This window comes from Eublepharis macularius, chromosome 1 (assembly GCF_028583425.1).
Source record: "Eublepharis macularius isolate TG4126 chromosome 1, MPM_Emac_v1.0, whole genome shotgun sequence".
Lineage (NCBI taxonomy): Eukaryota > Metazoa > Chordata > Lepidosauria > Squamata > Eublepharidae > Eublepharis > Eublepharis macularius.
The window spans coordinates 173,364,186-173,380,833 of NC_072790.1; the positions used below are offsets into that span (position 1 = coordinate 173,364,186).

The 16,648-nt window shown below is 50.9% G+C and overlaps 1 protein-coding gene across 2 annotated transcripts in view; it reads left to right on the forward strand.

Moving 5' to 3' along the window:
• The window catches only part of DAAM2 (dishevelled associated activator of morphogenesis 2), a 388,390-nt gene that overhangs the window by 181,551 nt on the left and 190,191 nt on the right, over nucleotides 1-16,648 (forward strand). The window lies entirely within an intron of this gene.

The following is a 16,648-nucleotide window of genomic DNA, read 5'->3' on the forward strand; positions in this document are numbered from 1 at the left end:
TGAGAAGATCAAAAGCCAATTGGCATTGTGGAGTCCACAATAGTTTAGTGTTCGGTTTTTTGGCTTGTTCCCCTTTGTTTTTGGTTTTTATTAGTTCAGTGAGGGGAAGAGTTATTTGGGCAAAGTCTTGTATAAATTCTCTGTAGAAGTTGGCAAACCCCAGAAAGGATTGTAGTTCTTTACGGGTTGTGGGAGTTTGCCATTCATGGACTGCTTTTACTTTGCCTGGATCCATTTTTAGTCCATTTTTGGAAATGCAGTATCCCAATTAACTGAGTTCGGTTTTGTGGAATTCACATTTTGATAATTTAATAGGCAATTTGTTGCACATTAGAGTAGTTAAGACTTTTTGTACTAAGGCTATGTGTTCTTCCTCTGTTTCTGAGTAAATGAGGACATCATCTAGGTAAACAACTACTCCTTTATATAGAAATTCGTGCAATACTTCATTGATCATGGACATGAAAACCGAAGGGGCCCCAGACAGGCCAAAAGGCATAACTAAATATTCATACTGCCCTAGGGGCGTATTGAACGCGGTTTTCCATTCATCCCCCTCCCTTATACGAACGTGGAAGTAAGCATCTTTTAAGTCCAGTTTTGTGAAGATCTTACCTTGCGCCACGACGTTGAGGAGATCTCTGATGAGGGGAATGGATTAAGCGTTTGTGGATGAGACTGCATTAAGTCCTCTGAAGTCCGTACACAGTCTTAATCCTCCATCTTTCTTTTTCACAAACAATACGGGAGCCGCATGAGGACTGTTTGCTGGTCGTATGAATCCTCTTTGAAGATTAGTGTCAATGAACTTGCGAAGCTTTTGTCTTTCGTTTGGGCTCACGGGATACAGTCTGCCTTTGGGTAGGGCAGCTCCGGGGATGATTTCTACAGCACAATCCGTCCTCCTATGTGGAGGTAAAGTATTAGCTTCTTCTTCTGTGAAGGCTTGCAAATAAGCTCTATATTCTTTAGGAATTTGATTAATTTCTTCTTGGGTTAATAATGCTTGTTCTATAAGGGTAGGATTGCTACCCCAATTTTGGTTCCAACGATGAGTTTTCAAGCTATCGTGTTTGAAGCTAATGCTTCCAACTGTCCAGTCTATGTCTGGGTTGTGGTCCCACAACCACCTGCTCCCCAAAATCAGAGGGTATTTAGCTGTGGAGCTAATTACAAACGATCTTGTTTCCCAGTGTTGCCCATGCCTGTGATTACGGGTATTGTTTCAGTGGTGACTGGGTTCATATTTGTACCATCCATTTGTTCGAAAATAACTGGAGTTTCGAGTTCTTTCATGGGGAGTACTAGTCCATTCACAAGAGCGGGTGCAATAATGTCTCTGGAGCAGCTGGAATCAATAAGGGCTTGTACACGAATATGCGTTTTTCTTTCAGGATTCACCAATGTAACCGGCATGAATAAAATGGACCCTCGAGGTCTTTCCACTATGGGAGTCGACTGGGGCTTGATCTGCCGTTTGGGTCCCTTTACGACAGATCCATCTCATTTCCCGCGTTGGGGTTCTCGGGTCCTTCTTCGCTAGTTAGGGCAGTTTGATCAAGATCCATAATTTCTTCTAGTTCTAACCTTTTGTCGGGAGGATTTCTCCGGATAGCTCCTCGCCCCCTTGCCGTTCGTGGAGTTGGCGTTGGGCGGTATGGTGGGGGAGGGGTGGTAGAAACTGTTCGCCGTGGTGGGAACGGAGTTCTTTGCACAGGCCTGAAAGGACATTGTGCTGCGAAGTGACCGCTTTGGCCACATTGTAGGCATAGTCCTTGTTACCATCTAGCATCTCTCGCTCCTCTGGCTGCGTATCCTGTTCCCCTCCCCCCTCTTACAATTATAGAAGTCCGCCGGTGCCCGGTCGCTTGCTGTTGCTCTACGAGCCGTACTTCCTGCATGCGGTTTTCTACTTCACATGCCAATTGAATCCAACCCAAGAGTGTGGGGGGATTTTCTTGCATAAGGGCTCGATCCAGCAATCTGGGATTCATACCTTGTTTAAACAAAATTATTTTGGTGGATTCCTCATACCTTGGACATTTGGCGTCTAGTTGTCGGAATTTAGTAACATAGTCTCTGGCCGACATACTGCCTTGTCTGATGGTTTGTAACTCTGTTCGAGCTCTGCTCTCCTCTAATGGGGCTTCATATTGGGCTCAGAGTGCAGCTACTAATCCCTGCAAGGAATCTAATTCTGGGGCCCCCAATTCATACAGTGCTACATACCATTCCGCCGCTTTTCCTTGTAACCGGGATTCCCAAGTGTTCGATTTGACTGGCCTCGTCTTTGAACAAATGTCCCCAACGATTGAAAAATTGTAGTGCTTGTACTAGAAAAAATCCCAGCTTCGAGGGGTCCCCGTCGAAAGTAGCTTCTAGCTTTACCCATCCCATCGGTAACTCCTGAGGTCTGGCAACCGGTGCTGGAAGTGGGTAGTATGGCACAGGCGCCGGTTCCTGCCTTGGCCGCCAGTCAGGTTGGCGCGGAACCGGTTGCAATGGAGGTTGTTGGGGCCTTGGTTGCGGGATCCCTTGGGGTCTCGGTACTGGAGGGTCTTGTGGCCTCGGTGGTGGTCTCTGAGGTCGGGGGGCCGGAGGACCTGGTAGAGGTGGGCCTCGCGGTCTCAGTGGCGGAGGACCTGGTGGTGGTTGTCTAGGTGCTGGAATCCGCAGAGGAGGCGGTTGTTCTTGCGGCTGTGGCGGCGGTGGTGGAAGCACAGGAGCGAGCTCTTGCGGCTGCTGAGGTTGCTCTTCCGGAAGGATCGGGGGCTCCTGTGGCTGCGGAAGCAGTTGGACGGGCAGTTCCTCCCCTTCTTCTCCTCCCGGAGGCCCTCGCGGAGCATCAGGTGGAAATTCCCCCGGTATCTCATCTGCTGGTTCTTGAGGTTGTTCAGGTGGCTGTACCGGTTGTTGCTGCTTGTCTGCTAGTAAGAGCTGTTGCTCCCTCGGAGTGGTACGCAGTCCCGGGACAATCCTCTGAAGGGCCGCCAGGCCTTGGCTGATGACTTGGTTGCGGGCTTCTGCTTCTTCTGTGGAGCCTTCCTCTGAGCCTCCGACCACGAGTACTGACAGCAAGTGAACAGCATGGGCTAAATCTCCTCCATGCTGCAAAGTCTCTCTTCCAACAACTGTACACGTCCTGGGGCTGCAGTGGTACCCACTTCCTCGGGATATTCCTGGGGAGGTTCATTAGGAATTTGGGTGGTCTCCATATATTCCGCATAGGATGCAATTGCCCGGGGCCATGGCTGGATTTCTCCCATGCCCCGGGCCCCGTTGCCTTGCTCTTCTTCAGATATCCCCGCCAGGATTCCTTTCGCTAATCCTGTCACTGCCGAAATTCCAGCATCCACTTCTAAAGTTCGGCTCTGCAATTGTATCCAACTCTGTTCGTTCGGCTCACGTTGTCCCGTCTACGGGGCAACTTCCGCGTAGTCCCAACTCATCACGTCGCGACGGGATGTTTCCCACACCTGGGTACTTTCCGAACCTCTTAGGTCCCACTCCACTTGGTCTGCCTCTCGATTCCAGTGATACCACGGTTGGCTACTGGTACGCTCCACTGCTGAGCCGGCAACTCGTTTTCCATCCATTTGTGGCTTAGAAAACAGCGCACTCGCTCTCCTTTCCCTTGTCTCTCTCGGCCTCGAACCCCACTGCCTCAGTGTAGGCAGCAATATCAGGGGTTCTGCTGCCGCTCTGTGTCGAGTTCCAGCTCTATCGGGGACGAGGGTATACAGCGTCATGCGGCTTGACTCCGCTCCCTGAACGCGTTGAGGGGGTTCCAGTCCTTCCTAGCCAGGGGAGGTATAAGGATCAAACAAAGGGTCCCTGTTGGACGCGGCCTTGGTATCCGTCTGCCCCGGCTTAGGCATTGGAACAGGTGTGATTCGTAACAAAATGTCAGGCAGTGGCTTACTAAAAGTTGCAATCCAGACTATCTCTTGCAATTAGACATGAGTCCATTGGTTTCAAAAGACTTTACTGAATATAAACAACCCTTATATTCCATTATCCAAGATGCAATATCTTGGCTGGTACATGAGTATTGTTACGAATGACAGGCAAAGTTAAGGTACAGAATAGCATACCCCTGCAGGCCCCATCCTCCCCCCACAGTTCTCAAAACAAGCGGCTTGAGGCTGAGAAAGTGAAAGTTTCCCAAGGCTGGAAAGGTTGTAGTCATAACATTCCTCTTCTCTAAGATAACTGCTACTGAACTGCTTGTCACCTGCAAAAGAAGCACTTAAAATACTGACAGGATTAAAATGGAGTCTCTTTGGTTTGAATACACAAGAAATATAGTCAGAACCTGACACAGGGAAGCAGCCAGGGAAACAATCCATAGAGAAAGGCCAGTCCCCTGGTCCTACGCCTTTGCCTGAGGCCTCGAGATCTTCAGATCCGACTAAGCCCCCTTCGGTTCTGACCAAGTTTCTGTCCGGAACACGGTCTGTGGCGAGTGAACCGGTGTCCCACTCGAAAAAGCGTTGGTCTTCGGAACTAAGGGAACTGTTCGGGCTTCTTTGGAGCCCCCACCTAAAAAGGCTAAGGCCAAGATAAAACATAGGAAGCTCTCAATGTCCACTTCCAAAAGAAATAGGGGTCGGTCCTCCCCTCTGCCTCCCATTCTGGAGGAGGAAGTCTTAGAGCTTCTCCACATGCCTTCACCTCCTTGCACTCCGGTCCTGCAAGCTGGGGATGATTCAGGACTTGACAGAACTGATCATCTCTTTTGAGCAATCCTTACCTTCGGATCCCTCCTTCCTCTGTATGTCGGTTCCGACGGGACAACCATTGATTCCACCTCAACCTACTGGCTTACCGCAGTGGCCTCAGATGCAACTGCCTCAGGAATCGATCCAACATCTCTCTGGTCCTGTCATGGCCCAGTCTGAGAGTGAGGTGTCCTCTGGAGGAGAGGAGCCTCGTGTAGCTAGCCAAGACTCCTCAGGAGAAGAAGAGTTCTGTGTAGCCAGCCCTAGCCCTGACAGCAGAAGCCGGCAATCAGGAGCAGCAGCTGCTGGCTGATCAAAGCTCACAGCTAGCAGCTGAGACACCAGCACCCTCTAGCCCTAATACCACAGGGGAAGCTCAGCCAGGAACTTCCACAGGGGAAGCTCAGTCAGGGACTGCCAGCACCACAGGGGAAGCCCAGGCAGGGGCTTCCACCCCCCCAGGTTCACCCATGCCTAGAGAGCGCCGCAGACAGTGCCAGAAACTGGAACTGCAGGAGAGACGGTGCAGTGCTCGTCTCCTGAGCTGACGCCAGCTGCTGGAGAGCGACGATGAGTAGCATCAGGATGGAGCCCCAGCAGCTGGCTGAAAACCATGCCTGGCTATAAAAGCCAGTCAGGAGCGACTGCCAGGTGTGGAAGCAACGTGTCTACTGCCTGCAACCACTCCGTGTTCTGTGAACCTTGCCCGTGCCTGCTTTTGGACCTGACGCCATAGGTGACTGACCTTGGACTGTGCCTGACCTCGCTCTTGGACTCTGGACTCACTCCTGGCATTATCTCGTGCTCTGACCACAGGTTTGACTTGGCTTTCGCTCTTGGAACTCCCTTTTGACTTTGGCCTTAAGGTTTGGACTGGAACCACCTCACTTGGGCTAGTCCAGCCTGTGACAGGTCCAGTGCAGTGGCCTCAACAGCCCGCTGTTGTGCTTCCTCAAACTCTCCCCCCCTGTCAGCCTGTACTGGAGGTAGGGAACTTAGCTTCTTGGCAGGATTTTGTCACTTGGCTCCAATCTGCAGCAGGGGCGTTTCAGCATCAAGCAGCACCTCGTGCCCTGATACCGTCCTCTCAACCTTCTACTTTGTATACGACGGTTCCACCTACTACTTTGGTTCCGGTAGCTTTTTTAGTTCCGGTGTCACGATCGGTTCGAGGAGGAGGATGTTTCTCGCTCTGAAACTTCGGATCTTGCATCTGATCTGTTGCCTGAAGAGTCAGTGGGTGGCACTTCATCTTCTTCCCCCAACAACGATTACCGTTTGTTTTCTTAACAGATGGGCCGAATGGTGACTGCTTTAGAGTTGGACATTTCTACATCGACTACCAAACCAAAGAGTAAAGTGTTGGAGGCACTGTATTCAGGGTTGTCTACATCTACAGCTTTCCCTCTGGTCGAAGATTTGCTGGATATTGTCCTGTTTCTTTGGCAATCACCGTCGTCTACCCCAGCCACTTCTCAAAAAATAGAGAAGTATTATAGGCTCAAGCAGCAGGACTTGCCCATATCTCTTTAGCCACTTTAAACCGTCATCTCTAGTGGCAGAAGAGGTACAGTCACTCTACCAACATGGCTCACTGTCCACCCCGGCAGACAGAGAAGCTTGATGCTGTGGATCGAAAGATTTATTCTTCGGCCTCCCTGAACTTCAGAATTGCTCACTTCCAAGCCATCATGGGGTCACATAATCTCTGTTTACGGCAGCGTTTATTGTCTTACATAAATGACTTACCTGACGAGCGTTGCCCCTTAGGGCACTGCAACCTGAAGCCGTCAAATTGGCTAAGCAGCAGATGACAGCTGGGAAAGACACTGCTGACTGTTCGGCTTGGTCCATGGCATCTTCTGTAGTTCTTCGGAGACATGCATGGCTTCGGTCTACCACACTCCCTTTGGATAAGCGATCAAATATTGAGGATTTCCCATTTGAAGGAATTCTTTTGTTTTCTGAGAAGACGGACAAGTCATCCCAGATGAAGAAAAATCATCAGAAAGCCAAATCTTTGGACGTCATTGCACCTTCACAACCCTATGTTTCCAGGCCTTATTTCCAAAGGTCCCAACCTTACTCATCATCTCACCAACAAACCTATCAACAATGGCAAGGAAGGCACCCATATCAACATCCTTATGGGCAGCGTTCTTTTTCTGCTTCTCAGAGACACTCCTCTAAGCGCTCGTCTAGACCCAGAGAGAAGCAAAGCCTCCTAAGGTATCTGCTCAGTCTCCTAAGGTATCTGCCCAGGGACAGATATCATTATTCTGACTAGGACATAAAGACGTCCAGTTGGTTGGCCCCTTCCTGAACAGGCTACGTCCATACTTACCCTTCTGGAAGTCTATTGCTGAGGACTCCTGGGTTCTCTCTGTTGTTGCTAATGGTTACAAGTTGTTCTTTGTTGATGTTCCCCAACTTTCTCGGCCTCCTCGTTCGTTTCCCTGCTGTTCTGATGTTCTTAAACTTAATGTTGATGATTTGTTAAAGGTGCTATTCGCAAAGTTGATCTGGATGCATCTCCTTACGGTTTCTACTCCAGATATTTTCTGGTTGATAAAAAAGATGGGGGTTCCAGGCCTATACTGGATTTGAGGGGCCTCAATAAGTTTATTAAAAACCAGAGGTTCCGGATGCTGACCCTGGCTAAAGTTGTAGAGCTTCTGGAGGTCAGTGTTTGATTTGCCATCATTGATTTAAAGGATGCCTATTTCCACATCTCTATCCATGAGGATCATAGAAAATACCTCCGTTTCATGTGTGGGGACACGGTCTTCAAATATACAGTGTTACCCTTTGGTCTGACTTCCGCCCCTCGTGTGTTCACAAAGTGTATGTCAGTCGTGGTGGCTTTTCTGCGATCTAAGGGTTGCACGATTTACCCTTATTTAGATGATTGGCTGTTGGTGGACCCCACGGTAGAGTTGCTTCATGACCACATTGGCCTCGTTGTATGTACATTATCCCAACTTGGCCTCTTGATTAATTGGGAAAAGTCCGTTCTTATCCCTTCCAGGATTATCCGTTTTATTGGGGTCCAGTTTGACTTTCTGCAAGGCAGGGCGTTTTTGACCCATGACAGGTTGCAAAGGTTGCATTCCTTGGCGCATTTTTTCATATCCAATTGTTATCAGTCGTCCCTTATGATCCAGACCTTATTAGGGCTCATGGCATCAACCACCGCTGTAGTGTTCTTTGCACGGCTTCTCATGAGGCCTTTGCAGAACTGGTTTGTCCGTAAATATAATCTGCTGACAATGAGTCAACAGCAATAGTTCTCTATTCCTAGGGTGATTGTTAAATCCCTTTATTGGTGGACTGTCCACGGTAATTTGGCCGGTGGTTGTGCATTTGGTTCATTTTTGGTAGAGGTGACGGTCTCTACTGATGCCTCTACCTTGGGTTGAGGTGGACACGGTGGTGCATTGTCAGTTCAGGATACATGGTCCCCTGCAGAAACTACCCTACATATCAATGTTCTTGAACTTCAAGCAATAAGTTACTCCCTTGCTTCTCTTGCAGGTATCCTTCGCAACAGACAGGTTCAGGTCCTCTCAGACAACACAACAGCCTGTTATTATCTGAACAAGCAAAGGGGAATGACATCACTAAAGCTCTGTGCCGATGGCATGACTCTATGGGAGTGGGCTATAGGCAACAACATCTATCCCCAGGCCATGCACATAGTCGGGACAGTAAACTTCACAGCTCATCTACTCAGCAGGGTGTTCCTAGAACAGCACAAATGGTCTTTGCAGAAAAAAATACCTCACCCAGGTCTTCCTCAAGTGGGGCTCCCCCACGATAGACCTCTTTGCTACAAGATGCAACAAGAAGGCCTGCAATTTTTGCTCCAGGGCAAGTGTGCGCCCCCTTTCATTGGGAGATGCGTTTCAGATCCCTTGGTTCCCGGGGTTTTTCTACACCTTCCCTCCCATCCCCCTTCAGCCCAAGGTACTCTGCAGAATTTGCGTCTTTAAGACCCTCTGTATTTTGGTTGCCCCTTTTTGGCCCCGTCAGGAGTGTTTCCCTCTTCTTCTCTCCCTGTCCGAGGGTCGTTTCATACAGTTTCCACTGGTCCCAGACCTGTTGGTCAGGGACAGTGTCTGGCACCACAATCTTGTGGCCCTAAAATTGACGGCTTGGCTGCTTCACCCACCAATTTAGCTCTGTCTACAGAGGATATCGTATTGGAGGAAATGGTCCCATTTTTCCAAGTGGCTAGGCCCAGCTGGGATTTCTCCCTTTTCCTGCCTGTTACCCTTAGTGCTACCTTTTGGGTCTGCACACGGGGGCTCTCTGTGAATAGTGTTAAGGTGCATATGGCAGCTATCCCACCGTTTCATGAGCGGAATGACAGCAAGACTGTCTTTGCTCATTACCTTTCCAAACAGTTTCTTTTTTAAAATTTTTTTTATTTTAATTACTAACATCAAAACTACAAACAGAAAAAGGAAAAAGGAAACAAGGGGGGAGGGAAAAAACAACATAAGAACACAGACTACAACTACAGGTATTGAATTCCCTTCATAATACAATTATTTAAAGTTAAACTTTCTAATATGCTATTAGATTGGTAGATCTTATAAAATACGAACTACAGTCAGGATCAGGTCTTCTCCCCCCCCCCCCCGCGTCTCGGTCTCAGTTCTCTTTGAACAGCTACAATAGCTGCGCTCACTCCCTCCTCCCCACTCCCCCCTTCAGATTCTGGATCTTCTTCTTGCTCGAACTCTTGATGATTAAGCACAAAATCCCTCAGCTGTACTTCCGATATTATCTTGTAGGCTTGGTCTTTATATCTAAACCAGATGCCTTCCGGAAATAACCATTTGTATTTTATATCACACTTTCTCAGAAGAGCTGCAAACCTTTTGTATTTGAATCTTCTTTTCCGAGCTAAAAATGGAACGTCCTTCAATATCTTAACCTTGTTGCCAAGAAAGTCCAAGTCCACATTAATCGAATTATATAAAATGGTGTCCCGAGTCTTCTTAGATGAAAAATTAATAATAATCTCGCGAGGCAGCTGACGCTTGGCTGCATATTTTGAAGATGTCCGACGGACTTCCAGAATATCGCTTTTTAACTCTTCTTTAGTTGCCTTTGTGAATGATGCCAAAAGTTCCGACACCAGATCCTTTAAATTTTCACTTTCCTCCTCCTTCACATTCTGTAAACGCAATACCGTCTGAGCACAATCCACTTGTAGTCCTATCAATTGATTCTCCAAAAGCTTTACTTCTTTGTTTGTTGCTCTCATGAGTTTTGCATTTTCACAAGCAGATTTCTCTGCCTCGAGCGCTACATCTTTAGTGGTTTTCACTTCGTTTTCAACTGAGCCAACCCTTTGTCCGATTTCATTTAGCCTATCAACAAAGGGCTTCATAGCTTCAACGACCGACCGTTTAACCACCTCTTCAAGAGTCTCTCCCTTCCCCTGCAACGCAGCCGAAACTGATTTGCCCACAGCAGGGCTCTGATTTTTCGTCGCCATCTTAGGCGGGGGGGGGGGGGGAGTCCGCCAACTAAGTTCCAAAACTCAATGAAGGGGAAGATATCTGAACCTTCTTAAGCTTCAACTCCTACCAATCCTTCGCATACGCTTAAAGTAACAGAAGGGATCCGCTTACTTACAGGCTTTTCACCTTAAATCTGCTTGTTGCCGTTCTCCATGGCCCGGCAGCACATGATGTGCTGCACAAGTCTGCCGGCCTCCATAGGAGCAGATGGGCTATTTACCCCCTGGATTGACTTCAGGGGGCTCTTCCCGCAGCGCTCTGGACCCTGACCCCCTACCTGTGAGTCCTGGGGGTTAACCCTCGCAGGTCAACCACCTGGTCAGGCTGCTCGGCCGCTTCCTCCCGGACCTGCGGAGAGGAGCGTCCAACATGGCCGGGAAAATGAAACCAAATCACCTTTCCAAACAGTTTCTGAAGGGGTTGTTTAAAACCTATACCCCTAGGAATCCACTCATTCCCCAATGGAGCTTGCCGTTGGTGCTCTCCCAGCTGATGCTTCCACCATTTGAGCCACTAGCATCTTTTCCCTTGTCATTATTGACACTGACGGTGGCATTCTTGGTAGCCATTACCTTATCTAAGCGGGTGGGGGAAATCACCGCTCTGTGCATTGATCCTCCATTTTTACATTTTTTCCCAGAAAAGGTAATATTGCACACTAGTATTGAGTTCCAACCCAAGGTGCTGTCAAAATTTCACTTACAACAAAAGGTGGTCCTACCGGTTTTCTTCCCGAACCTCACTTCGTCTGCAGAAAACGTGCTACACACATTAGATCTCAAGCGGGCTTTATTGTACTATTTGCATAGAACAAGAGGCATTAGGAAGTCATCTTCACTGTTTGTCTGCTATGCTGGCACATTCAAAGGGTTGGCAGTGTCTTCCCAATCTTTGTCTAGATGGATTGTTTCAGTAATTAAACTGTGTTATTGGCAGACTGGTACCCAGTGTCCCTTTTTGGTGAAAGCTTATTTCACTCGAGCCCAGGCTGCTTCGGCTGCCTTTCTGTGTGGAATTTCTCTTCAGGACGTCTGCCAAGCTGCGACCTGGTCCTCTCCGGACACCTTCATCAAGCATTATTCTGTGGATATGTGTCACGGGCTGGGCCAGCCCAAGCAGGGTGGTGCAGGTCCAAACCTTGATACTAAGTCCAGAGTGAGTTTCAGGAGCCAAAAACCAAGTCAAAGCAGTGGTCAGAGCACAAGCTAATGCCAGAGTTGAGTCCAGAGTCCAAGAGCAAGGTCAGGCACAGTCCAAGGTCGGTTACCGGTAGTGTCAGGTCCAACAGTAGGCACGGGCAAGGTTCACGGAGCACGGAGTGGTTGCAGACAGTAGAGACGTTGCTTCCACGCCTGGCTGTTGCTCCTGACTGGCTTTTATAGCCAGGCATGGTTTTCAGCCAGCTGCTGGGGCTCCATCCTGAAGCTACTCATCATCACCCTCCAGCAGCTGGCGTTGGCTCAGGAGACGAGCACTGCGCCGTCTCTCCTGCAGCTCCAGTCTCTGGCGCTGTCTGCGGCGTTCTCTGGGTGTGGGTGAACCTGGGGGGGTGGAAGCCTCTGGCTGGGCTTCCCCTGTGGAAGTCCCTGGCTGCACTTCCCCTGTGGTGCTGGGGCTGGAGAGTACTGATGGCTCTGCTTCAGCTGCTGGCTGTAGGCTCTGATTAGCCAACAGCTGTGGCTCCTGATTACCAGCCTCTGCTGAGTCAGGGCTGGCTGCATGGAGCTCCTCTTCTCCTGAGGAGTCCTGGCTGGCTACACGAAGCCCCTCTCCTCCTGAGGAGGAGTCCTCGCTCTCACTGAGCCCAGGCTGGACCATGACACCATCCCCTCCCTCAGGCCCCCCTCCATTCCGCGGACCGGGTTTCCGGGGGTAGGCCCTGTGGAACTGGCAGATGATGTCCGGAGCATGGAGATTACTGGCAGGCTCCCAGGAACGGTCTTCCGGGCCATAACCCTTCCAGTCGACTAGATATTGCAGCTGTCCCCGGCGGCAGCGGGAGTCCAGGATCTGGGCAACTTCATATTCTTCTTGCCCATCAATAAGCACTGGTGGGGGAGGAAGTGGCTTGGGTCTCTGTGGGTCCAGGGGCAAGGCAGGAATGAGGAGAGATCGATGGAAGACCGGGTGGATCGAGAGCGTAGGAGGCAAGTGCAGTCGAAAAGCCACAGAGTTGACCTGGTCCGTGATGGTGAATGGGCTGATAAATCGGGCATCCAGTTTTGGGGATGGTCTCTGGGTCCGTATGTGGCGGGTTGAGAGCCAGACCTGATCTCCCACCTTCAAGGGTTCACCGGGTTGGCGCTTCCGGTCTGCAGCCTTTTTGTATGCCTCCTTGGCCTGTTGCAACTGCTCGTTCAAGAGTTGGTGTAGAGACTGGAGTTCTTGGAGGTAGTCATTGGCAGCAGGAACACCAGTGGAGGGGGTAGTGCTGGGGAAGAACCGAGGGTGATATCCATAGTTTGCCATGAAGGGTGTTTGTTGGGTGGACGTGTGCACCGCATTGTTGTAGGCGAATTCGGCCAGGGGGAGTAGGGCCACCCAGTTATTTTGCTGGTAGTTCGTATAGCACCTCAGGTACTGTTCCAGGGTTGCATTAGTGCGTTCAGTTTGCCCATCGGATTGGGGGTGGTGCGCAGAGGACAAGTGGACCGGGGTGCCGAGGAGGGTATGCAGGGCACGCCAGAACCGGGAGGTGAATTGGGCTCCCCGGTCTGTGATCAGATGCTCTGGTATCCCATGGAGCCTGAAGATGTGTTGTAAGTAGAGCTGTGCAGTAGCCAGGGCTGTAGGAAGTCCGGGACAGGGAACAAAATGAGCCATCTTAGTGAACAGGTCCACCACCACCAGGATACATGTGTGACCTTTGGAGCAGGGTAGGTCAGTGATAAAGTCCATGGAGATAAACTTCCAGGGCCCCGGGGGTGTAGGCAGGGGTAATAAGAGTCCAGAGGGTTTCTCAGGGTGGTCCTTGGCCCGTCTGCAGGTATCACAGGTGCTCACATACCGGGCCATGTCAGATTGAACCCGGGGCCACCAAAACTTCCGGGTCAGTAGGTGGGTGGTTTTGTGACGGCCAAAATGTCCAGCAGGCCTGGCATCATGTGCCAGTTGTAATACCTCGGTGCGCAACGGGCCTGGGGGAATATAAACCCGGCCCCGCTGGGTGAGCAGGACATGTTCTTCCCCAAATCCGGATGCATTTGGGTGTGAGGACATGTGGAGGTCCTGGAGCTGCTTCTGGGCGAATGCGTCCTGAAATTGTTGCATGCGAATTCTGGCAGAGAGTCCCAGGGTGGTTTGGACGGCTGCAAGAGCTTCTGGAGGTAATATGGTGGTCAGGGGATGTTCCTCTCCAGCCGGTGAAGCGTACTCCGGCTTTCTCGAGAGGGCATCAGCTCGTTTATTCTGGGAGCTGGGCACATAGGTGATTTTAAAGTTGAACCGGGAAAAGAATAAGGACCACCGGATCTGTCTCTGGTTCAGGCGACGAGCTGTCTGGAGGTGTTCCAGATTTCGGTGGTCCGTGAGTACCTGGACCGGGTGTCGTGCCCCCTCAAGGTGGTGCCGCCAAACCTCAAAGGCTGCCTTGATGGCGAGCAATTCTCCTGTGGTCCGGAGTGGGGCAGTCAGCACTAGTGGGTAGCTCCTCCTCCGTCTCTTGCGCAGGGCCGGACAAACTTGCGATCCTCGGGGGAGGGGCTCCCAGGATGACTCAGTTTTTCCGGCCCTGCTCAGCAGAGCGGACGCGAATTCGGAGCTCTGAAGAGAGCGGCGATCTTCAAAGACCTTTAGAGGCGCTGACTCGCTGGGGAAAGGAAGGACGTGTTCCTCCACCCCCCCCGCTCCTGACCGAGCGTTTTCTGAGCGGCACGGGAGCCGCGGAGGCGAGTGCACAGCCGACGTTCCTAACTGACTAGGACCCGGCTGCTGCAGAGGAGGTGTGGAAAGCGGCGGGAAACTTCGGCGGCCGCTGAGCTCAGAGGAAGCTTAAAGGCTCCAAACGGCAGAAGCCTCCAAGAGCGCGCCAAAAGACGGTGAGTACTGTGCAACCCCGCCAAGAGGCTTTTGCTCTCTGCGAAGCGGGGGGGGGAACCGGGCCCCAGCCCTCGTTTGGGAGCGCAGAGAGCAAGAACGGCCTCGGAACGCTTCAAAAAGAAAGGGGAGCTATAAGCAGCCTCTTACTGCACCTTCCTCCCTGGGCATTGCGGCTCCGTTTCTTTGGGGGTGGCTAGAGGGAAAATCTCCCTAATGCACTTCCCTGCAATTTTGCTCCATGCAGACAGTGTGAGTTTGGAAAATTATTTGGCCATCCGGTTAATGCATGCTCACGCTTGCTCCCACTTTAGGCAACACGTTTTTGGCGGGAATGACGTCACAGGCCAGCACTTCAGAACAAAAAGCCTCTGAAAGCATGGATGCATCAGAAAGGCCAAGTCACCCCCATTCTAGCCAAGGGAAGAGCTCTGGGAATGGTGAACCTGATCTCACAGGCCCAGAGGCTAAAGCCAATATATTGGCATGGCTGCAGGAAGAAATTAGGAAAGGAATAGATAGTGCAGTTAAAGAGCTTAAGGAGCAGCCTGGCTCCAAGAGGAAAACCCCAAGCACCTCCAAAGAAAAGAAGAAGGCTGGGTCCTCCACCCTGTCCAAGCCAAAGAAAAGGAAGCTGGCCAAGTGGATTGAGGTGGACTCCAGTGCCTCTGAGGAGTCTAAGGAAGATCCAGACTCATCCTCACAGTCCTCAGGAAGTGAGGAGGGGGAATTGTCAGAGGAAGAGGAGATGGAGGCTGATCAGGCGCAGTCCAGGCTTTTTCCGCAGGAAATGTACTCTAAGTTGCTTGCAAAAGTATTAAGAACCCTGGAAATCTCCCAGTCCTCAGCGAGTAAAGCTGAGACGGAATCTGCCTACCCACAAGGTCTGGAGAGAGCCTTGCCCAAGGTGGGTCAGAAGCACGCAGGGGTGCCCTTGCCAGCCATCTTCCACGATGTACTGAGAGTGGAATGGGATAACCCGGCCAAGCCTAAAACCTACCAGTCTGTACTCCACAAATTCTACTCTCTGGGTCCAGATGACGCCAAGAAGATCAAACTCCCTGCAGTGGATGACCCTGTCTCCAGTCTGGCAACCACTTCAGTCCTACCCATGGACGCGGAGGGCATGCCCAAGGACCCATCGGACAAGAAAATAGAGCAGGCCCTGCGTAGAGACTTTGAGGCATCCGCGGCGTCTCTCAGGTCTTCCTCAGTGGGATCACTGTTTGCGAGGGCAGCCTACACATGGGCCTCAGACCTGGCTGCCGCAGGCAGAGAGGTGCCCAAAGAGGTCAAGAATGAAGTCAAAAAGATTGCCCTTGCGGCAGCCTTTGCAGCGGATGCCACCCTGGACTCCTTTCAGATGTCCTCCAGAGCCATGGGCTTCAACGTTGCTGCAAGAAGGAACACCTGGCTACGGAACTGGGATGTAGACCCACCAGCCCGCAGTAAGGTGGCGGCAATCCCTTACTCAGGAGGCAAACTCTTTGGAGAAGCACTGGATAAGTATCTTGTAGAAAACTCAGACAAGAAGAGGGTGCTACCATCAAAGAAAAAGGAGGTGAAGTACAAAGGAAGGCACTCCTTTCGTGACTTCAAGAGATCAGCTAGACAGAATTCAGACAGGCCATTTAAGGGTAGATGGCAGTCTAAGACCAGATCCGACAGTAGACCCTTCGCCTACAGAAAGCCAGCCTCCCAGTCCAAGGCTCAGAAGAAGACCAACCAAGCATGACTATTGAAACGCACCTCGTCATATAGGAGGGCGCCTGCAGGAATTTGTGCCCCAATGGATAAAGACAGTTTCGGACGAATGGGTGCTGGAGACAGTCTCCAGCGGCTACTCATTGGAGTTCGAAAGAATCCCAAGGACACGTTTTATTCCGATGGCCCGAAACTGCTCCCGGCTGAAACATCTTCAACTCATGAAGGCAATCAAGCACCTGTTACAAATCAGGGCTATAGAGCCAGTGCCCAAACACTCCAGCAAACGGGGAGTGTACTCGATCTTCTTCACTGTACCGAAGAAGAACGGAGAGATCAGGGCCATTCTGGACCTCAAATGGTTAAATCTCCACATCAGGTCCAGGAAATTCAAGATGGAGACGATGAAATCGACCACGGAAGCCATTCAACACGGGGACTTCCTGGCCTCCATCGATCTATCGGAGGCCTACTTACATATCCCTATCCGGCCAGCGCACAGGAAATACCTGCGTTTCGCCTACAACGGACGCCACTATCAATACAGAGCCCTCCCCTTCGGCCTGAAGTCCGCCCCGAGGGTCTTCACCAAAGTCCTGGTCACGTTGGTGGCTTTCCTCAGGATCCAGGGGGTGGCGCTGTCGCCCTATCTGG